Genomic DNA, 26,164 nt, shown 5'->3' with positions numbered 1-26,164 from the left:
TTTTAAGAACATTTTAACATACTGTTATTTAAGTATTGACACAATATTTGGCAAAAATGTTTGCAAAAATAGTTTAAAATAACATTTTTGAAAACATTTAAAAATATTGTTGTAGTGTGTTTTCATACAAAACGTTTTAAAACGTTATCATGACCTTTATATAACCCGACATTTTAATGTTTTATTAAAACGTTTTACCTAAACCAAAAGCCAAAATATAACTTGTTTAAAACATTTTTAAAACGTTTTTGTGTTTGCTGGGAAGGCACACCATCATTTGTGGTCCTATAGCGCTACCGGTGCCCGAAGAGGTACCGATGGCACTTTTAACACTATGCAGCTGTTAATTATTATGCTAGATACAATTTATTACATTTCCAGGAGTGATGTTAAGAGTCATCGGTACTTAACCGGGCACCAATATTTCTATAGAACCAAATTCGATGTGGTGCCTAAGTTTGTGAAAATAATGCAGTTCATTTACTTCGCCGGGTTTGTTTTTTTTTGCTTTTTTTTTTTTTTTTGCTTTTTACTTTTTTTTTATAACATCTAAACAGAACATGTTTCACTTTCACTGGGGTTATGAGAAAAATATATGTATCTGATGCGAACTCTCGTTGGACAATTATACAATTTGAAAAAAAATACTTTGGCAATGACTCTTGACTTCATTGTTAAAGCAGAGTTATATACACAAATACAATACAAGTTGTGTATTGTATTACATACTTTGGACATATCAAAGTATTTCCCAGTGAATATGCGTTTTTGTTGTGTGCGTTATTATTGTTATTACCATAATTACCACTTTCTTCTAATACAGATACTTCTATCAAAAATCCTGTCGGGATCGTAGAAAACTGATGCAAAGTTCGAGGATAAGAAGAAGTCACAACAAATAATATCCATATGTGTTGAAAGAATGGTTTTGTTTGGAAATATATACTTTTAGGGTGGTTATCCTGCATAGGCGTTTTAGCTGAAGCACTTATTCCGTAGATTATTGTGGAAAAACTTAATTCTTCCCCAACCCCAATGCCAATATTGTCATCAACAAATATATTCGACTCAAGAAATTGGATTTTAAAAACGCCGCCATTTTTGGCAAAAAAGTATCGTTTACAAATCGTGAAGAAAACACTGGATGGATATTCCCCGGGATATTTATTGGAGGAAATATGTTTGGTTTCACCTGTATTTATTGTAATAGTGTCGTCATTGAAACTGCAGATCTCTGGATGTGAACGGAAACATTAAAAGATAAAGTATATTAGAGAAATAACGCTAGGTTACTGGTAGGTAGCATCGTATGGGGTAAAGGAAACAACCACACTGCTATAGCAGCTGCCTAAGCAAAGTGAGTAAAGCGTTTACTGAGCTCGTGAATGCAATCAAAACTTACGCACGTGTAAATTCACAAAAGCGAGCGCCAATCAGGTATTACGCAAACGAAAGCGTAGATACATTGCCCAAATGCATACACACAATCAATATAAAGCCAACAAATCATTACATAATAATTACATGACAGAACATGGCATATAACATGATATGACATGCCATAACGTAACATAGTATAACGTAACGTAACGTAACGTAACGTAATATAACGTAACATAGATATCAATGATGTAACGTAACACAACATATCATAAAACCATGGAGTTATTGCATTTCGGTTGAAAGCCCACAGGGCTCCAGACCTAAATACAATAACTCCATGCTCAATTGAGATTATCTTGACGTATACATTTGCATGCGCTTGATTATCCATCATATTATCCATTAGCCATCAAATTAAAAGGCTGGTCACCTACCTGGTTTGCCTTTATAATTTCTTGAATCAAAGTGACTGGCTTGTTGCTACTACATTTATCACAGTCATGGACAAAAGTTTGGAATATTTTTATTTTTTAGCATAGCCCTGTTTTAAAGTCCAGTTTTCTTACCATCAATGACCCGTCAGCCATGCAAAATGAATCACGGGTGTCTGGCAAGGTCTTAGGTACCATTCCATATCACACAATACGCAATGTAAGACAATCGCTTCTTATGCCTGAGCAATGAACCATCGGGCATCCTTTTTGCGGCTATTTAGCGATATGATTCATAATGTTACATTGGCTTTTGCATTACCGTGTGAAGAAACCAGCTTTACTTTGTAGCATTTGTCTGTTGCATACGATATTTCTAATCATGCGAGTTGAGTGCAGATTTATACCCCCGCGTCATTGACGTACGTGATTGCGGCTACAAACAGAAGGACAATGGTGCCGCTTTAGGAATTACATAAGGTCCAGTTTCTAAAAATATGGAAGAGACGTCGAGAGACCGGAACTACTTCACCTAGACCAAGGTCAGGTCGGCCCCGAAAGAACCGTCAGGGAAGATCGATCTCTCTTGAGACTTTGCCGTAATGGCCGCACAAAGCCTGCATCTCGACCACGAACAGAATCGCTGAGGTCTATAAACGTGCCTGTTACCAGGAAACCAAGACTGGTTAGTGCGGGTTTTCGCGCAAGATGACCAATAAGAAAGCCGATACTTTTGCAAAGACATCAGCACGCGCGCTTGCTTTGGTCACAGAGACATAGGAATTTGAAAGTAGGCCACTGGCATAATGTGATCTTCAGTGACGAGGCCCGGTTCCTCTTCTATAGACAAGATGGTCGATTCAAGGTCCGAAGACAGGTTGGTCAAGCCCTGCTTGAGGATTGTATTCTGCCTAGAGTCCAGGGAGATGGTAGTGGGATCATATATGGGGAGCATTTCACAGTAGGTCGAAATTGACACCTCTACATGCTAGGAGGACACATGAACCAGGACCAATACCTACATGTACTTGATGCAGTTATGCTTTTCCGTTTGCAAGAAGAGACTTCAGGAACAATTTCGTGATCAAAGATGACAGCACTACGGCGCACAGAGCCCTACGCGTGAGGGAATTCCTTGAAAATGAGAATTTATAACACCTGGACCAGTCGGCATAGAGCACGGATATGAACTCTATAGAGAACTGATGAGCATCCCGCAGGTTAGGTAACATGGTCAACCAACCAATCAACCTGCAGGAACTTAGACTCGCCCTCCTTGCTTGCTGGCGAGATATTCCACAAGGAACTTTGGCAAACCTGGTCGAAGGTGCTGTAAGCATCAAAAGACGTTTGTATCTTTCAATTAATTCAACTGAGCACTACTCCAGAATAATAAATGAATTGAAAACTGCATTTGATACAAAAATATTCCAAACTTTTGTCCATGACATTGTCCAGGACATTGGTGCCGCTTTAGGAATTACATAAGGTCCAGTTTCTAAAAATATGGAAGAGACGTCGAGAGACCGGAACTACTTCACCTAGACCAAGGTCAGGTCGGCCCCGAAAGAACCGTCAGGGAAGATCGATCTCTCTTGAGACTTTGCCGTAATGGCCGCACAAAGCCTGCATCTCGACCACGAACAGAATCGCTGAGGTCTATAAACGTGCCTGTTACCAGGAAACCAAGACTGGTTAGTGCGGGTTTTCGCGCAAGATGACCAATAAGAAAGCCGATACTTTTGCAAAGACATCAGCACGCGCGCTTGCTTTGGTCACAGAGACATAGGAATTTGAAAGTAGGCCACTGGCATAATGTGATCTTCAGTGACGAGGCCCGGTTCCTCTTCTATAGACAAGATGGTCGATTCAAGGTCCGAAGACAGGTTGGTCAAGCCCTGCTTGAGGATTGTATTCTGCCTAGAGTCCAGGGAGATGGTAGTGGGATCATATATGGGGAGCATTTCACAGTAGGTCGAAATTGACACCTCTACATGCTAGGAGGACACATGAACCAGGACCAATACCTGCATGTACTTGATGCAGTTATGCTTTTCCGTTTGCAAGAAGAGACTTCAGGAACAATTTCGTGATCAAAGATGACAGCACTACGGCGCACAGAGCCCTACGCGTGAGGGAATTCCTTGAAAATGAGAATGTATAACACCTGGACTAGTCGGCATAGAGCACGGATATGAACTCTATAGAGAACTGATGAGCATCCCGCAGGTTAGGTAACATGGTCAACCAACCAATCAACCTGCAGGAACTTAGACTCGCCCTCATTGCTTGCTGGCGAGATATTCCACAAGGAACTTTGGCAAACCTGGTCGAAGGTGCTGTAAGCATCAAAAGACGTTTGTATCTTTCAATTAAATCAACTGAGCACTACTCCAGAATAATAAATGAATTGAAAACTGCATTTGATACAAAAATATTCCAAACTTTTGTCCATGACTGTATGTTTATACGAGCGTAATAAGGCCACTATACTTTTCAGCTAAATCAATGCATCGCAGTAACTTATTACATTATCAATGGTGTTATTTAATCGATTGCCCTCATCAAGTATTAGGATGCATGAGAATGACAAATTATTTATCATTGATACACTTCCATGACAAGTTTCATGTTAATTTGGATTAATAATGGTAAAAATAATAATAATAATTAGTAACTTTTTGCACAATTAAAGAAGAATTGGCCATTGCTCATTCTAACGAGGCTAGTATATGGACAATGTAAGTGTGCTATTTCATTTAATGACATAAAAATTTAAAACTGTAAGAATCACTTGATGTTGTGACTTATAAACCCCAAATTTTGGTCAAAAACTGGGCTGGGATAGGTCGTTTTCAACAGATTTCCCACATACGCCTTGCTATAGAAATGAAATTGCGTTATCTGTTGACCTAATGAGAGAAAGTGTTTTTAGGGGAAAGTGTTAGCTTTCGTTCGATATAAAGAAAATTCTGATTGGATGAAGGGAACACCTGAGGTTTTAACAAAAGAGGTCCATTTTCCAGCTAGAAGCTTACACAGCTCTTACGATGCTATGCCCTCAACCGTGTAGAGACAATTCACTGCTTGCTTGGAAGCTCTTGGACGAAAATGTGTATCGAGGTGGAAACTGTGCATAGATGGTTTATAAGAGAATCGTTTTTGTACAGAAACTTTTCCGTATGTTTCTAGCTACCTCTCCCATCTCAGAGTAATATTATATAGAATCTATTTTGCATAGCGTGCACTAATATCTATATTCTATTGCTTAGTCTGCATTATCCAATATTTCGTGACATCGGACTCAAATTGCATTGCCGATGCCGAAGGGTATAATGCACGGGATAACAATGGATAATGGTCAAAGAACTGGGAGTATATTTCAGGGTAAAACGCACTGTCATCACCGCACACGAGTTCGAATGTAGCACGTGAAGTCCAACATTCGAAGCGACCGCGGTCATAATAATTTTGCCAGCGGTCCCCTGGAATAGTAAATGATAGGGTTAAAGGTCTGTACACCTATTTTTGGGATAGTCGAATAACCACGATAACGTACTTTCAACAAGGCAATCTTCCTCTCTTTCATCCGACGAATCAGCGCAGTCAGTTTGCCCGTCACAATGGTAATAGCTGCCCAAGAAATGACAGAGACAGGTTCCATTAGCACATCGGAAAGACTCTTCCGCCTCGCAGAAATCCACAAGCAAGTCATTGTGCACTGTACAATATTGTCCTACATTAAAAAAATCATAAATATAAATCCATTCAAATAATGAAGAAAGGAGGCGGTCTATGTCATTTACCATGGCAGGACGTACGATAATGCGGGACACAATAATTAATGTATGCGACGATCTTAAATAAATGATGCAAGCCTAAGAAAATATGATTTATATATGACTTTATGAAGCTCTGGCAACTGGCATATAGACGAATCCATTTTCACGCATTCCTACACCTCAATGGCAGCCATAGCTGGGTCCCCTTAGGTCTATCCCACCTAAAATGTGAAATGATATGACCTTGGCGGGGATATTAAACTGCATTCGATCACCTGTGTTACACGTAGACAAAAGAATGATGAAAGTTTACAACACAATACAATTTAACATCGATTTTTAAGCAGATTTAATCCACCCAATTGGGCAGTAACAACACCAGTTTGGTGCAAACGGGACTCAGTAATGGCCGGCTGAATTCAGACCATCACTTGGCTCGTTAGATTCATCTATAATAATAAATTGAGAGTGTAGAAAAAAATCAGGACTCAACGGGGTTTGAACCCCAGACATCACGATTACCGGTCAAGAGTTAAACAAAAAGCGTGCACGTGCAAAAGTACATTTTTTTCTCTTCAGTCTAACGAGAAGCATCATTGTATTATGACGTTGCTATTATTAGTAATAAATAAAGTTGCATTTCTTACTTTCTTGAGAACATTCTGGTGCTTGAAGTGTTTGTAAAAATAGTGTCGTCATCAGCACAACATATAGCAAGGTACTCTGCTTTGCCATTATAAGGCAATCTTGTCAAAAGGAACAAAGAAATGTATTAGTATATTGAGTATATAGAGTACTTGTCTTGCCCGAAAAAATCTATAGGTTTAAATATAAACAGAGATGGTATAACCTGATATAAAGGCAATGCTTAATGTTCATCATTAATATATAAAAGGAGTTAATGGGAAAAGGGAAAAGTGGTTTACGGCTTTTTTATTATTATTCATTTAACAACAAAAGGCAAATGATCTGCCTCAGGAAAGTCATGGCATAACCAGACTAGACAAAATCAGGAACACCATCATCAGAGAAAGTCTAGGCCTGAAGGAGACAATAATTGACAGAGTGACCATAAAAACACTGAAATAGGCTACTTTGACCATGTCAGTCGCTACGGAAAATTTTCAATGGAAAAAACGCTTCGGATCATATGCTGGCCTTTGAGTTTTGACGTTGCGACACACTCAACGACAAATTTTCCATCGTCTTCAGAAGCGATAAAAATTCCAGCAGTGTCTTCCGAATGGGGGATGCGGAAGACGTTAATAAGATCAACAAAGCCCTAGACAAAGCGGAAACAACCGAAGGTCGTGGCGGATAATGGAAAATCGTGACGGATAACCAAAAACGTGACGTTTGACGCAACGGTAAAACGCCCGCAAATATGTCCGACTATATTTTTACTTAAAAGGGAAGTATATAGCTCGACGGTTATCGCTGCGATAGATATTGTTTTATGCTCCACAACGATTTTAGATCCTCGGCTTTATAAGGGATAATTTGAAATATTTTGTACAATGCTGCCAAAGCTGCTCCTGCTACCTAATGATCAATAAAAATTACTAACAATTTGATCATAATAGTTCGATCATATTTATTTCATAAAAACAACCACCAGCGTTAGCCTTAATGTACGATTTCCGTCAAATTTTAATTTCGTTATTCTTTATTCAAAATGTTGAAATAATATTAGTAATACTTGCCGGGAAGGGTTACTGTCCATTTTAAGTTGAAATAACAAAGGTAGCGTGAAAGAAACCCCGCTGGTTATTTTGGCCATTTAACATGCAGTTCTATGGGAGGACATATTATCATAATTTTTTAAATTATGATAATATGTCGAACTTTGCTATGTTGACCTACAACGACAACAAATTTGGCCGCTTCCATTTAGGTGCAAGTTGGGACATGTGTAAACATTACAAATATGCCAAAAATCAAGTTTGACAAAAATTAACCAATATCATATTATAAGATCGTACATTATGGCTTTAACTTATTTATTCTCTTCATATATGTTCCTCTCGCCACTCTGAACTGGACAGCCGTACTTGCGTGAGAATAAATGACATTTTAATGTTAGTAGTTACTACTCTAACTTTATAATGCTCAAATTAATAAATGACAGCTTTAGTTTTTATTTGATAATTGACATGTTGGCTATTTGCAACATTAACACGATCGAAATTTTGATGACGTTTAAAGTATAGACGTCTTGTAGCAAAAACGTTCACTGTAAGTACAATCAGTCCATCGGTTTATTCATTTTTAAAGAATACATAAATTTTACATTGGAATAAGATAACAAAAATGCATACTTACAGCTTACTGGCATATGATACAATAGTATTCGATGTAGGCACGTCAACTATTTAGCGCATACGAAAATCTTTACTACGACGGGAAAAGTAATTACGAGTACGACAGCCTTTTTAAGACGATGCCTATCCACGACTAGTCTCGGTCCCAGCCGGTTTTTGCTCCTTTGTCACTAAATCTAACCGTCTGACGACACGGAGCTCGGTCAACATTTCTGATTGGTCAAATTTGTTAAGCCCAAGTTTTACCATGCCGATTCAAAAGCTAACACCACACGAGTATCTGGATCACGTGCATTCTAAGATTTTGAATCCGGTATGGATTTCTTTTAGTGGACCTGTTTCTATTTCATCAAAATTTAACATAAATTTAAGATGCATACATATTTCGGTTCGAGTCTGGAATTAAAATGATCGCTGAGTTGTGTTTGGTACTATTTCTACTTCCGTGTTCTTCCGGCCAATAGAATGCTTCGTCATATTGTAAGACATCCAAACAGTGATTGCCATGTCACGAATCTTGACAGATGGTTTGTTTAGTGACGAAGGAGCACAAACCGACTGCATAAAGACTAGACCACAACAGTACTTTCAACAGCTTCTTGATACGTGCTCGGTTTCGACTATCAATGCTTTATATGGTTTATCTATTGTTAAGTCAGAGAGTTGATTGGCATATTCTATTGATGGAATGGAGAAAGCATAAAAAACTTTTGTGCTGTTGAGAAGTTAGTTCCTATACAAGTGTAGTTATTATATGCTTGGTAACTTGTGGTGCAATCCTTCTAGAAACTTAAATTAATATGAAATACAATTATTGCTATGTTCAAGAAAGACAATCGAATTAATAAGGCTGGAAAACCAAAAAGTTACATTCTTGGAAAAATATATTTTGACTTTTTGAAGCTCTGAAAACCTCATATATAATAAATTAAGAGAACAAAATCATAATAGGACATCAGGACGGAGATCAAACCCCGGCCTCGCGATAACAGGTCAGGATCGTTACCCCCAGAGGATGATTTAAGGAAGCCCCATCATGCACTGCAAACGTGTTATCACTAGAGTTTCAACTGCCACTTTACTTTTCAAATACCATTGAATTCTGTGCAAAAGATGTTGTTGTGCGTGTGTCATTATTACTTAGAACAAAAGTGATGTATGCATAAAGGATAATTCAGACCTTCTGTAGGTTACATAAAATGTGAAATCGACTAGCATTTTGAAAGCGTTTTTATTGTAAATATATCAGTCCAAATTCAAATTTAACCATGCCCGTCAATGCAATGTGCGAGCAGTGGTGTCATGTTCACTCACACAGCTGTGCTAACCGCAAGTCAACACAGTGGCGTGGTGGGTAGTGCTTAAATCATCCTCTGCGTTACCCCTAAGCTACCTGATTCCCAGCTGGTACTCGGGTAATCTCAACTACAGCCATAGATAAAATTAGCTACGTGCATCTTAAATGAAATTTACAAGCACTGATGAAGGAACTCAAAACATTGCAGTTTTATTGCTATAACGGTTAAAAATTGACTGAATGAATTTGTCTATCTATTTCTTTGTTGGTTGGTTGGTGTTTAAAATTCAACAAAAATATGTGGCGGCTGTTTTCTAGCGCAATAATATACACTATTCCGTGGTTTTCGTTCTGCATTAACAGGCTCAAAATTAAATTTTATGACGGTTCAATTCTTTCAAAGACATCCCGTATTTTGGTTTGAACCATATTTACACTAGGCTTTACAACATGCCCATCTACAAGGACACAGTTAGTTAACCCAACAGATTTATAGATTCATAGAATGACCTTCCCAAGGATTGGGTACAAAAACTCGCCCTCAACAACTCGAGGTCAACGTTTGAGCTACGAATTGTTGAATGCAGATTATTGTACGTCGCTATTGGGCATGAGACCATTGAAGCTCTTAATGTTACACTCGTATAGTAAATTCTTAACTCTTCAGCGTTTTCTTGAACCAACCTTATTTTTTGTTTGTGTTTAATTGCTATGCTTTCTTCAAACGACGTAAGATTCGAATTGTTGAGATTTTTTAATTAGATAAGAAACAACAATATCTACTCAGATATTATTTGCCTGTATGGTTTAGCATAGAGCATATCTTTCGTAATACCTTTCTACACTTCCATTTCATTCTTTGTCTCCGTTGTATTTTTAGACTTTTTGTATTTCTTTTCATCTAGACAAACCTATAGGTTGCTATTACCGTTTACGTCGTTGTGATTCAATCTTGTTTAAAGTGTGAACATATTTATCTGTTGATATAGTGTGAGATGAGAAGAGAAAAGTCTCAAAGCTCGATAGTATATTTATTTACTCCACGTCCTCTTCCTGTGAATATGTAGATAATTATAAGGCAGAGAATTATTGTAAATTTTGACCCGACCTACTGATGTTTGACAGCCATAATGATGTGTATTGTTACACTTTTGATACAAGTGCTTATTATACAAGTTGTTTTTACATAAAGTTGCTTCTGCAAAACTAGTCTCGATCCCAGCAGATTTGTGCTCCTTGATCCTTCATCACTAAACAAATCGCCTGGCGACAACCTCATAGTACGTCTTGTTTGTTTTCCACTGTACTTTAGATTGGATTACACGCAGCTGCTTCTAGACTTTTTCTTATATTGACGAAGAACCAAACGAGTAAATAGGGATTTAACATTTGTAACAGTTATTATTTTTTATTTCTTCCGTGGTCGGAGCTCTGCGTATCGCGAACCCGGGGTCGTGTACACGAGCGTAGATACATAGGCGAAACAATCACTCTGATTGGCTGATCAACAGTCTTGACAACAAGACGGTTTACCCATTGGTCGCTAGAGGTTATAAAAGATTGTCAGAAATGTCGGGTTATATAAAGGATATAAAACATTTTTTGATAACCTACTGCAGATATTTTAAAGTAATGCTATTTAAGTGCTGACAAAATATTTGGCAAAAAATAGTTTTACAATAATATTTTTAAAACATTAAAAAAATATTGTTGCAGTGTGTTTTCACACAAAACGTTTTAAAACTTGTTTATGGTTATTAAAACGTTTTTACATAAACCAAAACCCAAAATATAGCTTATTTAAAACTTTTTTAAAAAGTTTATAAGTTTATGTGCTTGCTGGGGTAGGTCTCGCCGTTTCTACGCGATCACATCACCGATCACCAGCTCGTACCTCGACCACGAAAGAAATAAAAAATTAACTGTAGAAAGTAGCAATCCATACCTATTTATCATTCGGAGTAGGTTGTGGCCGTCCGGGACCCTTAATTTCTTTCTGCCAATACCATCATGTCCATCAACCCTTAGGGTTCGGGTTAGGGTTTAGGGTTAAGGTTACATGTGAAAGAATAGCGTATCGCGTAACAATATGGTTACATAAAATAAACCTGGACTGAGAAATCTGGTGTCTATTCAACACCGAATATTATTGAATATTGTCAATAATAATATCATCTTCAGTAACGTCACAATTTTAAGGGATGGGTTTATATGTGTGTAAATGGAGGAGAAATGGGAGGATTTTGGCATGTTTGCTGTGATTGTTTGCCTAGCAATATTGATCACAAGTACACAATTGATGGTGCATATCAAGGACCAAACTCTATAGTTTTATATTTGAGCACGATCACTTCTGTAAGGTCATGGGAAATTATGTAAATCGGCTTTTATATTTGATGTTGCATATCGGCTCACGCACTTTATTTTTGTACCCAGTATTTCACAAAGTCCCTGTACTCTGATGACCCTATGACTTTTTGCTGGTATGTTGAGCACTTTAAACAATTAATTATAGTACTTACCTCCTACTTTAGGAACATGCGTATGTCTTAATGTATGTCGACCATGTCAACAACCCAGTGTAGTTTTACATGGTTGGAAAAGTCTATTTCCTTTCGCTATTTTGCCAATCATAATTCATAAATTGTCCAACTTTTTGACAAAAAGAGTTTTACAACTATTCCGCCAGCAAGGAAACACAAATTTATGTGTATCCAGTGCGTCCTTTACGTTTAAATAGTTCAGTTTATTGTCAAGTTGTGCCTCTATACGCCATATTTACGGAATTGATGATACGAGCTGATACGAGCGGAATTTTTGAACCCAAATTTCTTGAAATATACATTACCTTTTTAACTTCTCGCCACGAAATTGGATTCATAAGAAGGTCAAATACAAGCCTTCCATTATGGCTGGTATCATCATCTCGATTGGTGTCTTGTGTTAGTATTATTCCATATTTTGCTGGTAGAAGTTCAATGAAACCCTCCATAATTCACGACTACTGTCACTTGTGTTATAAACTCGATGTGTTTACTATATTGTCGCTCGGGTCCACGACTAATCGCAGGGACCAGTCTATCATTAGCTATTCTATACACTTTTCAATAGCCTTATTGTGATGTGTGGGAGTTTTAAAAGCCGAGCCATGAACAAAATATAATGCGAGCACCCGGGGCATCAACTTTAGAGGTGACGGTATGTGCCTGTCAATATATGCCCCTCTTTTGAAGCCGACTATACCCGATGACCAGGCACCTTCAGTTTTCAAAATATTATACCCAATGACCCCTTTTTCATTTTGATTGTACATAATTGACCCTTTTTAAAAAAATACAAAAAACCCAACGTTTTGTACTGATATGCGCCTACTTCGCGACGCTTGTACAAAATGTAGGCACATATACCCATCAATTCTAAAGTTGAGTGCCCCAAGCGAGCGCATACTGCGGGCCAATGAACAATGAGATAGTGGCTTTTCTGATATCACTTTGAGGAACTGTTGAAGTATAAATCAGCCAACGAGTAGGTGTGTCCAAATTGCACATCTTGAATTGAGACCAAGACATGCTGTTATTTCAATTGTTATATCGTTCCGGTTGGTTTATTACCTACCATTGCCTACGAGATGCAGTTCTAAGGTGACAGAGGGACAGGTCTGCAATTCGATTCCACAACCATTCATACCTTTCATCTGTTTTATTGTATTATCGTGCGAATTGCTCCGTGGTACCTTACGGGTACCTGAATTTTATTTGAATGAAGATGACTCTGTCATGCTCGACGTCATATTGCATAATTTATATACAGTATATGCAATAAACCAACCAGAACAGTATAACAATTGAAATAATAGGCAGTTCTAAGATAGGCATTAAGAAGAATATAACGTCATTCTGTATTATTATTCAAGGTTGTAACGTGTGTCTATGCTGTCATGTAGGCCTACCTGGCAACAGACACGCCCCCGGTACAAACAGATGAAATTTGTAGAAAAGCGTGATTATGACAAAAAACATTAAAAATGATACTTTGAGGTATTGTTTTTTTAATTTTGTATGGCAGATCATACATACACATGTGCTGAGGTCAAAAGGTAAAAATTTTGTTTTGACCCCTGACTCACCTGTCATTCCAAACAACCCCTTAAAGGAGCTTGAAAGTTCATAAAGCCGGCACTACATTAAAGGAGTATTTCGTGATCCTAGCATCCTCTTTTTATGACATTTTCAGTACATATCGACGAAAAAAGCCTATTCCCAAAATGTCAGTTGATTCCGATTTTGCGTTGGCGAGTTATGCATGATTATGTGTATTACACTGCTCCATAGACAATGCGTTGTAATTTCGTTCTGGTGCACCAGAACGAAATTCAAATTTCACGATATCTTTGCAAAACGAATTAATCTGCAAGAAATATTTTGTACATAAACATTATGTAGCCAGAGGTTTCCAGTGATATAAAAATCTCAACTTTTTTGAGAAAAGTGGGGAATGAGGCTGTGGATCACAAAATGCCCCTTTAAAGGAAAAACCATTTATTCCAAATAATGGAAAATTGACACAAACAAGTTACAAATAAATAGGTTTAAAATTTTAGTCACACACACACAGTTAAATTTGTACTTTTAATAAGATGTTTTAATAAGAGATTTACAAAGTAATAATAATAATTTCAAATAACATATACGAATGTTTACGATTTTACTGAAATACAGACTCTTTGATATGGAACTATATTTTAATACCAGGTATATACAGACAAAGGGCGAATCTGATAAGGCTGCAAAGCAGTTAAGAATTCTTTCTTATCAAATGATGGTTCTTAGTAGAACCGTTTAAGTACGGAAATAAGTTTCCACTGTTTAGAACTCTTTCAAGACCTCTTTAAAACATTTAAAAGTTCGTTGGACATACATGATTCTAAAAGGAACAATTTGTCGAATCTAATAACCCTCAACCCAGTAAACACAGAATGTTTTACAGAAAGCATTTAAAAGTCGGGTTATATATAGAAATGATATAGCAACACTTCAATAACATTCTAAAACATTTTTGAAAACTTGATGCAAAACATGCTAAACATAATGTTATTTTTAAATGTTGAAAAATATTTTGCACAAATAACGTTTTAAAAACGTTTTAAAAACGTTTTCATGACCTTTATATAACCCGGCATTTAAATGTTATTAAAACACTTTGAATATAAGTTTTAAGAACATTTTTATGTTTGCTAGGAAGGAAACTTTTTTTCTGAAAGTATGACACATGGCACTTTCTAGGATTCATGTTATTTTACTTATAAAAGATATGTATTTCTTCTTGTCAAAAACTAATACATTATTTTTCCTTATGTCTCGATTATGACCTTCATCGATTCCCTTTCTGACTTTTTATATTTTACATAATTTTTTTCTTTGCTACCATTATGTTGTTGTGCTAATGTCATTTATGTACCATATCGTCTTTCATATCGTTATGAGTTTGTAAGACAGCCAAATCTGGATTCTTCATTTGTTAAATTCATGGTACACGTGAATAATTTTTAAATTAGCGAGCAAGAGACCAGCGCTTTACCTCCAGAGGGCATTATATTCATTTTTACCGGTGATCAACGTCGCTCGTACCTCGCTGCACCGTTGTGTACGGTCCTCTTTCCTGTATTTCATTCGTAACATGAATTTAACAAAAAACGAATGTGACCTATAAAGCATTTTTTGAAACACGTCTGAATAAGGGAGGTAGTTGCAACCCCACCTCTGTACTTTCGATATACAACCTCCGATATCTATGATTATGGTACCAATGAATAGATAGGTGCATAGCTTTTTAGATAGGTATGGGTATATTCTACCCACAAACGTACAAACATCCCTAGATTGACCCCATAATTGACCAAAACCTCGAAATCGCTGGTTTTGAGTAAACATTTACCAACAATTTATTGGATTTCCTCCAAAAATTATAGAAACTTCGGAAATCACTATTGTAACATAAGTTTTATGCCCATAATGTCTTAAACAAAATGTGTATTGGGGCTCAGCAACCCCCTACCGTCCAAGTTGGACTGCCTACCGTACTCTAGGTACATGTATAAAGGTTGTAGGTCAATTATTTGTTGCTAAAATCATCAATATTTATGAAGAATGGCTCCTTGTTTTGTGATCATGAACGTTTCGAATAAAGTCAGACTGATTACATAAATATGCAAGACACATATTTTGATCATGTGATTAGACCATCTATCACAAAGTTTAATCCAATTTAATGAATTTAACATATCATCTACTGGTGTTCTCACCAAACTGGTCTCAACAACCCTCTCGAAGTTGAACTGCCTACCGTATACCGTACTCTGGGTAAGGTGGGAGGATAAATTATTTGTTGGTAAAATGAACGCAATCTCGTTCATTTATACTTTGCTTTATACTTTGCTTCATAAATACTTTGCTACAATTATTCATACAAACAATTCAAAAACTAATATTTACAGTGTTGTCGACTCTCCGACTCGGATTTATAGTAACATAATATTTGTTTTATAACCAATTTATAAACTGCCAATTATAACTGTTTGTGCAAATTTTACGTGATTACGTGTTAAGCCAACGGGAGGTAAATTATGATATCTTACCCCCTTTACTCAATCATAAACAAATTTATTTGGCGTTTCGGTTGACGCACGTGACATCTAGCATCGCTATGGTATAGATTAAGGGATTGAGTGACGCATTAATAGGTAAAATGAAGACCACAGCCCATACATAAATCTGAAGTGGTAAAAACACAATCTCAGCTTGGGATAAAATACCCAGCACGATGATAGGCATCCAGCATAGAAAATTTACCATCACAAGACCACTCATACGCAGCGCCATTACAATTTCATCTTTGACCTTAGAAGATTTAATATTTCTGCGCGATTTTGTTACGGATATGAAAATAATGATGTACAAAATCATTTTGGTCAGTAATAAGCCAAAGTTCATTCCAAGAAAGACCGTAATAGAAAAATACCAGGCTACTTTAGATTTCTCTGCAACTGAAACAGTGACTGTTTGGCTATAGAGAGTACTATTGATTTGATTTTCTTGAATACTGTAATTTGAAGGCCGTGTTATCAAAGGTAAACCAATGCAAACGTCAGAGAGACTGTAAAAATCGGAATCAGGTTGGGCTAAAATTGACGCGGGTAAACTGAGAGATGTTGTGAAGATCCAAACTATCGCCACTGCAACAATTGCGGACACTTTCTTGAAGCGAATTTGGCCAAATGGAAATACAAGGACCATGTACCTGGAAATAGTCAGCAATACCAACAATATCAGTGATGTCTCATTTGAAACAAGGGTTAGAAAACTAGCGATTCTACAAGTAATGCTTGATTTCCATATATCTGAAAACTTGTAGTAATCATTGCCGTAATATGCATCTACAATTGCAAGCAACAGCATGTATACGCCCATTAGAAAGTCAGAAAATGCTAAATTTCCTATAAAAATGGCATCGGCAGTTTGAACAGCAGATTTAGTTTTGTTTGTAGCTCTAACAAGTAACACAAATAGATTACCAACGCAGGCAGTAAGTCCGATAGTCCACAAAAATACTCTAAATAAGACATTTTGAACCATGCTTCCGCATTGGAAGAAACTGGGTATTTTTTCTACGGTAGTACATTCATCTAAACTTTCGAAGTAACAGCAAACTCTGTGATCACTGACATACCTGAAAGAAATAATGATTAAATTTGATCAAAAACGTTGTTTTCTTCCCTCTTGTTGTTTTACTAGAAAATGACATTAGAATTTAATTGACGAGTTGCCCATATTTGCCTCGTAGTTGAAGCTAAAACCCAAACGCATACTTGTGGAGTTTCTTTCGGTATTTAAGTACTGAGTTTTTCATATAAAAGTGACAGAAATGTGGATTTTGTTTCTAACCAATCAAAGTTAAAAGGGTTGTAGAACTTGTATTACAAATCGCCTCTTTTTGGTGAAAAGTAAGTATACTCGTAAACCTATATGTTCTTCAGGACACTATAAGAAGGTGAATACAATAAATCTTACAAAGTTGTCAAGTTTTGAATCCAGTCTAAGCTCCCATCAGCTACTGCTATTTTATTATCTGAACTATCATCTGATACAAGAATCCTAAAATAGACAAATACAAGCAATAGCTGATTAAAAATAGCATCTACAAATATACATGTATCCTATCATGGACGTATAATAGAGCACGAAGTGCGATGGACTTGCAACTCCGTTCGTCGATGTGAGGTCAGCGATCGTCACGCTTGCAACATGTGGACGTAGATGGCAGCAGCATTTTTCTTTAATTAGCATAAGTCTCCACAGCACTACGCATATTTTTTTACGTAGCTTTTAGTACTATCGTGGTGGCAGCGGCATTTTTCTTTACTTTTCCAATATGGCGCCGCCCTTGAATCAATTTGGTGCCTGTTGGCGACGCCATCGGACGCCATTTAAGCGCAGAGTAATACACACAGGAAAGCCGACGCTGTCGCCACCTTTTTGTATTGCGCTTGTATACGAGTTGCAACGGCCTGATCCTATTTGGAATAATCTGTAACATCGTAATATCTTATGACGTCATACTGTCAATCACATGACGTCATCAAAAAGGAATATCCCAATTGTAGACAAGATAAACGGTTCCAAAAAGTAAGTCCACCTCATAAATTTGGGCATAATTAACAAACTGTTAGGCCCCTTAAGTTGATTTAAAGTGTGAAATGTAGCCTGATAAGTTAGTTATACATTACATATGCGGTACTTTTTGTCCAACATTTGTCCAACAGAAAATACAGCCATTTTAGCATTTATGAAATTTTACACCGAAAAAAGTTGCATTTTTACATAGGGATTTCAAGTAGGCCTATCTGTGCATTTATCTTAAACAACTTTAATGACAAGAGTGTTGAAAATGAACAAATTTCATGAAATTGCTATCATTATAGTTTAAAATTATCCAGTAAAATGTTTGATCATGGCTGAGTGATTATTGTCAATTGAATGCGATTGACCAGATTTCGAATGCAATGTTGGTTCAAGTGATTCCATGATGGAATTGAACAACTGGAGTGGACTGCCAAGTCCCCAGACTGTAACCCCCGTTTGACATCTCTGAGACCATCTGAAGCAACATCGCTAGGGTTGCCGAGAATATTGCAACGTGCATGGAATCACCAGGACCAGCAGTGCATTCGAAACCTGGTCAACAGAATGCAGAATGAAGTTGTTTATAAAGAACTTTGTGATGCCAGAATGACTCTTTGCTTTATCAGGAAAATAAATTTATTGAAGAAGGAATGTTTATTAAAGCCATATTATAACATTTGCTGAGGAGAACGCCCTCAAAAAAATTTTAAATTCTGCTTTTTACACGATTGTAATGTACTTTAGTCAATAAAGATATTCTGCAAAAATCAAGACTTTAGGTGCTGTAATTTTCTCAAAATCCGAGATTTTGAATAAAACGATGGAACCGGCGTTTTATTATTACGATGGAAATATTAGTCGAACACGTATGCACAGTACGTACAAGGCGTGCGGGATACACATACACACACACCCCGAGGATCGTACCGTATTACAACCGCGGGAGCGCATGGGCGCTAGTAGTAAATTCCAATTTCCTATGCTTTACCTCACTTGTTCGGCTCAAAATTAAAAGGGGACATATCTGACAGTAAAAGCTAACAGTTTATGGAAATAAATACTAATCTATTTTTACAGAAATGTTATAATAATATGGCTTTAAGTGTTAACTAAAGTTCTATCCAAGTAGATAATCCGCATTCAATTGGCAATAATCACTCAGCCATGATCAAAAACTGTGCTGGATAATTTTAAACCATAATAAATAGCAAATCATTTTCGTTTTCCTAGGTTACAAAAAGAACTGCATGGCCCTTAGTTACTTCCGTAGAATAAGGTCTGTGTGGTATATTTTCATGTTTCAATTATGTGCAAATGCAATGCATTATTAGAGTATGTAAATGGTCCATTGAGACACTTACATAGTTCTTAAGTTTGTCAATCCCTTAAAACAATCTTCAGATATGTAAGGCAAGGTTACTTTCCAAAGAAATCTGAGAAAATAAGATTGAGAGCATTTTAATTGATTATGCTATTCAATTAGAATTACTAACCTTTATCTATATATATGTTAAATGCATTAATTGTAATCATGTTGACTTAATCACATACAGATGTTAGTGGGACAGTCTATATAGACAATATTCTAGAAACTACACAAATTATCAGAGGCACTTTCTTGACAAAATAACACGTACACGGCGTAAGCTCAAAAGTGTGGTTCTGATATTATTTCTGTGGCTGATTGATAAACATCATGAAAAATTACTAATCATCAATCCCGGTCATCAATACCTCTTTTGCTATCCTAGCCGCTTATATGGTGTGATCATGACGTAACCCCGTTCGTTTTATTCTATAAATAGGGAGCGAGCGTAGGTCAGTGCCGAAGCTTTTATGGTAGCAATAATAGTTTCTGTACTAAAGTGCTAATATAAAGTACTGTACAAGTCTTACAGTACTAATATTGAGCACTTTAGTGCAGTGATAACGCCTTTTGTTCTATCTTGTGTCGTTACATTAAGGTTACGCATATTCAGCCCATCACCGTTTCATACTATAACCAAGCGTGCGGAAGCGAGTTCAGAGTAAAGACTTGCTTGTGACGTGGTCCAATTTAGAAGAGCCCCGCAGTGTTAGTAAGTCGACGCCGTTAGATACTGACCGTCACCCGTTTTATACTTAGAGACAGCCCGTCACCCATTTGAGTGATTACTCTTTAAAATCCTCTCCTTAATTTCGCTCATTCTTCAGGCCCTGCCCTCCATCGGGGGTAATTAAGCTCCATTGATATTGAGTTTAAGTCGGTATACTTGTCCGGAACAGCATTGTCTTTCATCGCTATTGTTTTTACAACCGGTACCTCCATAACTTTCAACATACTAGTACCTCATTTAACTGACCAAATTACTCATTTACATACTCTATGGTAGCAAATATAGTTTCCAATAGTTTCAAATTCTAAAGGACAACAGCTGGCGGAATATTAGCACTTTAAGGCTATTGTAATGTGCTTAATATTAATTTTGCAGAGAGACTGGCTTGCACACCCAAAGGATACTTTATTTTACTAGAATTGAACACTTTAGGTACTTACATGTCCGTTAGTTGCTTAAGCTCATGTAAGAAACCATTATTGATATCAGATACATTATTTTCCGATAAGTCACTGTAGTAAATAATATGTAAATAAGTGCAAATTAAATGTTAAATAATTATTATTGTTAGAAAAATATATACAGGCTTGACATTAAGTATGGAACATTTCTTCACGAAGTGTCAAGACTTATCTGAAAGGGGTCTGCATAACCTGCACGGGTTAAATATTTATTGGGGTGTGTCGGGAGATTGTGTCAAATAATTTTAATGCATTATGAGTACCATGTAAACTATTAGAAAGCACATTTTCTATCAAAGAATTATTTTACACCATCTCCCGACACACCCCAATTGATATTTAGCCCGTGTGGTTTATGCGACCCCTTCCATACTATTCTAGGCTCTTCGTGAAGAAATATTCCATACATGTAATATATTAAATATGGATACAACTTGCCAAGGGATGTCACTTCAAGTGAAATCACTTCAAGTTATCGAAAAAATTAAAACGGCGTTGTTTCATAACTTACATTGCTTTTACGACCTGCATGTCTTGTGCAGCATGCTGTTTCGTGTTGCTTCATACGCGTAGTTGTCTTGCATATCATCACATTTACCACTTGAGGTTTCTGAACTGACTTTATATACCACTTAAGGTGATGTATTATATCATATCACTTAAGGTGATATAATCAATAGCGGATTACATTTATTTGCGAGTTTACATACAGCCAAGTTAACTGATCGAGTCCTTGAAAGGCATCGCTTTGAATTCCGTTAATCATGTTGTTGCGTAGAGACCTTGGAAAAATACAAAATAAATACAAAATAAATAAAACATAAAACATGATCAAATTGAAACTGACGATTATGATAATAAATTTAGTATAGCATGTAGGCTGTCTTGAATATCTTTTACCCTTTATTTTTATTGGATATCGACAAGAAAAGAAGACCCTCGCGTACCAAGCAGTGCATCGCCGACTAGTAGCCACGGGTGTTTCGCTGGCCTCACCATTTTATTAGATTTGGCATGTTTAGGGTTAACGATTGAGAGTCAGATACACACGGCTCCATTTTATTCCGTAAAGAAATGCTGTTTTCGATAACTCTATTTGATTATTCCAATTGAAATATATACATCCCCTATGGAAGACACGTCCTTTATCTTCCACACAGGTGGTGTAGATTTTTAATGGAGTCATCCATTCAGGTAACCCTCATTTGAAATTTACAATGCCTGTGCGAGAGATTAAGGTCATGTCTTCCATAGGGGATGTATAGGCTTCACCTGGTATAGCCCATTCCCAGAGCAAATCAAAAATCCTAAGCCGTTTGTTTTTCGTATTATGGCACCATTTGTTTTTATTTGATTGGTTGATTGTTTAAGCTGTATAATTAAGAAATAAAGGGTATGCATGATCCTTTACACGAAAATAATGTGTCAGAGGCAGTAAAAACGTAAATAATGGGTGAGGCGCAGCCGAACCCATTATTTAAACGTTTTTACTGCCGAGGACACATTATTTGCGTGTAAAGGATAATGCCGCACCCTTTATTTCTATTCTATTACCACAAAATAGTGTGATTTAAAGAGAAAATATCAAATTTGTTGCCCAAATATTTCAAGTTGTTTACCTCAAGGTGGAGCGCATACGCATAGCCAAGGCGTATGCACATTCCAATAACACAACCTAACATTCCATTCTCCTCTATAAGCAGGTATGCACATACAATAACACACCCCTGACATTCCATTCTCCCCACATAAGCAGGTGTGCTGTGCGCTCTGCCGTGCGCTGTGATGATAGAAGAACATAAAGTTCGTTGCCCTTGACACTTTATCGCTAATTAATGGTCTGTCACGTGACGCGTTTCAACAAATCACAGTGCGCGATTTTGAATAATGGGTCGTTGGGGTAATAGAATTATATTTAATGAGGTTAAGAAACAACTTGAAACTTGATATTCATAACAATGACAAAATGGGCAAAACATTATGGATTATAATATCAAATAAACACAGTTGAAACATGTACTATTAGTAAATGAGCTCTCTTAAATTGTCGTGAAACGCTTGTTACTCACAAATATCTCAAATGTCGAAAGGATTTAAAGATGGCACTCCCTATCAATGTCGTTGAGGTTCTTCCTGTCAGGATACTGTATGGAAAAGAACTTTATTAGTTTTAACAATGTTTAACGTCATATTATTTCACTCTATAGAGGAATCCAACGAGTCAAGTCATGGTCAGGATCTGGTCGGCCATGACGGGTCCCCGCATGCACCAAACTGGTGTAGTGACTGCCCAATTGGGTGGATTAAAGCCGCTTAAAATTCGATGTTAGATTCTTTTCTGTTGTACACTGTCATTATTCTTTTGTCTACGTGTAACACAGGTGATAGAATGCAGTTTAAAATAACCTCCACGGCCGCATCATTTCACATTTTAGGTGAGATGGAGCTGACGGGGACCCAACTTTGGCAGCCATTGAGGTGTAGGAAAGCGTGAAATTGGATTCGTCTATATCGACAGTAGCTGCTTGGGGTAGTGATCAATCCCATTTATTCGCCAGTGAAGTGTTACGTGTAATCCGATTATGACTATATTAACTGGATCACGGGGGGGGGGAAATAATTAAATTATTGCACAGCCCTTTTTCTAAAGAGGGGCGTTTATTGAAAGTGAATTTTCAGTGAAAAAATTTAAAATCGGGTTAAATTTTCTGATGATACTCATGTAGAAAGGAGGGATTTATGACCGGTAATAGGCTTATCGGACATAACACGTCGGACATACGCTGGCGAAGTTACGCAATTTATCGGATTAATTACCATAGCAATAGGTGAAAACAATTTTCAACATATAGATTGAATACAATACTGGTCTTTTCAAAGATACTAATCTTACAGGTGCAAGTAATCATCATGATTCACCTATTGCTATGGTAGTTAATCCGATTATTACGTAACTTCGACCTCGTATAGCGCTATTGCCGACAAATGTGGACGCGCTAAGGGATTATCGGAAATATTTAATTCGATCGGAGATAAGCCTAGATAAAATATTACCGGTAATAAGTGCATGTGTGAACACAGCTTATGACATGTACTGTCAATTCCAAAAGGAGCGTGATCCAGTTACGGGGTAGTTATGTAACCACTTCGCTGGCGAATTGTAATGAAAGAGTGATTAAACTCTTTCTGGGGTGAAATTAACCAAGAGTGAAAAATGAATATGTTCTCTCAATAGAGTGATCTAATTAACTAAACTCTTTTGGTTTGACCTATGAAGGCAATGTCCTATTTTACATTTAATAATGAAGAAATGAGATGCCTTTTATGAGTCATTCTTGCAGAGTGTAATAACAATACATTAATACGAGGATCGGAATGAATAATGCATCAGCCCCAAAAAGTATGAATTAAATGTCTTTATAAAGCAAATAAACTGAGAAATCGAAAAAATGAGGGACTGAACCCCAGTCACTTGATTACCGCTCGAGGGTTTTAAGACAGCTGGTACAGCTGGACTATGGTTGCCTGCTCACTGTGTCATAGCGGCCACGTATACCAAAGTATTCTACAGGGTGTCCCAGAATGATTTATACCGTGTTTGAACAAAATATCAAAAATATATAGTCTAGAATGTATCTAATTTTATTAAGTGCAATACAATGCCACACATGTCTGCTACTTATTCTGTGACTTTCATGGAAATAGCTTGATTCGTTTTAGTGTGACATTGCTATTACTGAAAATGGACGAAAACTACATTGCAACGGCATCATATAACACGTGAATCGTTTATCACCATCGTCCAACCGCACTGTTGGAGAAATCCTACATTCTTTGATAGGACATACACCAAATTTGGCACAGATGTAGAGCTTACAATGCGAAATAATTCTTGATATGGGATTAAGTGAAACATTTCAATATGACATCAGATATTTAGGTTGAAAAACACACTTTTTATGTGATTTTTACCACAATTTTTACCCCAAAATGCCATTATAACAGAGGATATAACTTCCTCAAGGATCCTCCGCAGTAAATTTTAATCTTCTTCGTTACGTAGCTGTGGGTTTGCCAATGTGGGTGTAACACTAAGGACGAACCTTCTCTATACTTTTATGAAAAATCCATCTCTGCCGGCATTTCAAATGATGAAACTCATACACCTCAATAATTGTCTTCAAAACTGCCGCCAAAGAAAGAATAGTTTAAGGTCACTCAAGCGTAGCAAATTCTTTATTCCATACAATGATTGCTTCGTAACATCATAAATAAACAATAGATATCGATAATTTAGTAGAAGTAAGAACAGGACACAGTAATATACTGCATAATATTACTTTGTGCTGAACGGTTAGTCATTTTACAGATTTTCAAAATAGCTTGTCTTGTCAAAACTTGGAATTCACCATTTTTACGCAATCCTCTCTAACTTCTACTAGAAACGTCCAATTTTTAAAATCTAAAAAATCTGAGAAGGCTAAATATATGTAAATTTGAAAATGCAAAACAATATGACCAATAGATATGCCGTTCATACCTAAACAATTCCATCTTTCTCGGTATAAATCATTCTGGGACACCCTGTATACATTAATGAGGCAGCCTAGGCTATACTATTTTACTTTAATAGGGCATAAGACAATGCCAGATACTTAAATATATACGGAAATTAATGATGCAAGCACAAGTAATTGTGATATACATGACTTTGGGAAACTCGGGCAACTTGGGAGTAGACAAGCATGACTTTGATATTGAGGTGGCGCACAGTGTCATCGCCCCGATATCTTCATGGTAGAAATCGCCATGGTAGGTTGAATCCACAGCCACGCATGGCCATTTTATTCCGACCTTATGAGACGCATAATTAGCCAAGTGACCTGACTAAGGCTACTGACAATAGCCGGGGTAATTGATTTATCGCTGTGTGAGTAAGCTTGTATGCGACATTGCGGTCAATGGTCATACTGCCTCCACTGGAGTAGTGAGTGCAGCTATAGCCTGCGCGCTGTAGTCCATACAGGACCAACGCAATATAAAATTAGAATTTTGGTCAGATTCAAGACGCACGGCCTTTTCTCAAGACGCAAGCTAACGACTATCATATCTGTTCAACACGTATGTTCAAGTGTATGAGACCAGATCTGGTTTCTTGAGACGACATCATTTACGTTAGATATTCATCATTTTCTACCCCGGTAACCGAAGATTTTCGTCTGATATCAAAATCGTGCATTGCAATTCACGTATATCGATCCCGGGTATTTATTTTAGTATCTCTGCTGCACCAAATAATTATTAGCCAGGCGATGTCGGTGTGTGGCGCAGTGGTAGAGCTCTTGACCGGTAATCGAGATTTATCATGTCAGTTGTCAGCGCTTCATAAAGTCTTTTACGTGTAGTTAGAAATAATTATACGGCAACACCACTTACAGGATGCTCGTAATTCGAGCCACATTGTGAAAGGTTTGTAGATTCCAATTCCCACAGTCAGTTATATAATCGACTCCAATATATGAGCACGTACATTCAGCAGGGCATCGGTTAGTTACTAAGTGCATAAAAAAAACATTTTCATTATCATATTAAAAACATATTACATGGATTTCTTATATGTTACTTAGACAATTCGCGCTGACTGACCGAACTCAAAACAACTAGTACTATTCTGATCAATATACACATTTTAAACCACTCTCCCGCGACGGCATC

At 37.0% G+C, this 26,164-nt stretch overlaps 1 long non-coding RNA gene across 1 annotated transcript; it reads right to left on the bottom strand.

Annotated features, from left to right (window-relative positions):
• Window positions 1-21,003: 21,003 nt before the first annotated feature.
• On the bottom strand, window positions 21,004-25,962 carry LOC140142640 (uncharacterized). Its single transcript, XR_011857549.1, has 3 exons — window positions 25,886-25,962; window positions 22,519-22,593; window positions 21,004-21,231 (listed from the first exon to the last, which is right to left on the bottom strand). It is a non-coding gene; the product is annotated as an uncharacterized lncRNA (long non-coding RNA).
• Window positions 25,963-26,164: the final 202 nt, after the last annotated feature.

This window comes from Amphiura filiformis, chromosome 20, assembly GCF_039555335.1.
Source record: "Amphiura filiformis chromosome 20, Afil_fr2py, whole genome shotgun sequence".
Taxonomy (NCBI): Eukaryota; Metazoa; Echinodermata; class Ophiuroidea; order Amphilepidida; family Amphiuridae; genus Amphiura; species Amphiura filiformis.
Note: the sequence above shows the minus strand (reverse complement) of the source record. Positions and strands in the feature narration are given on the sequence as shown.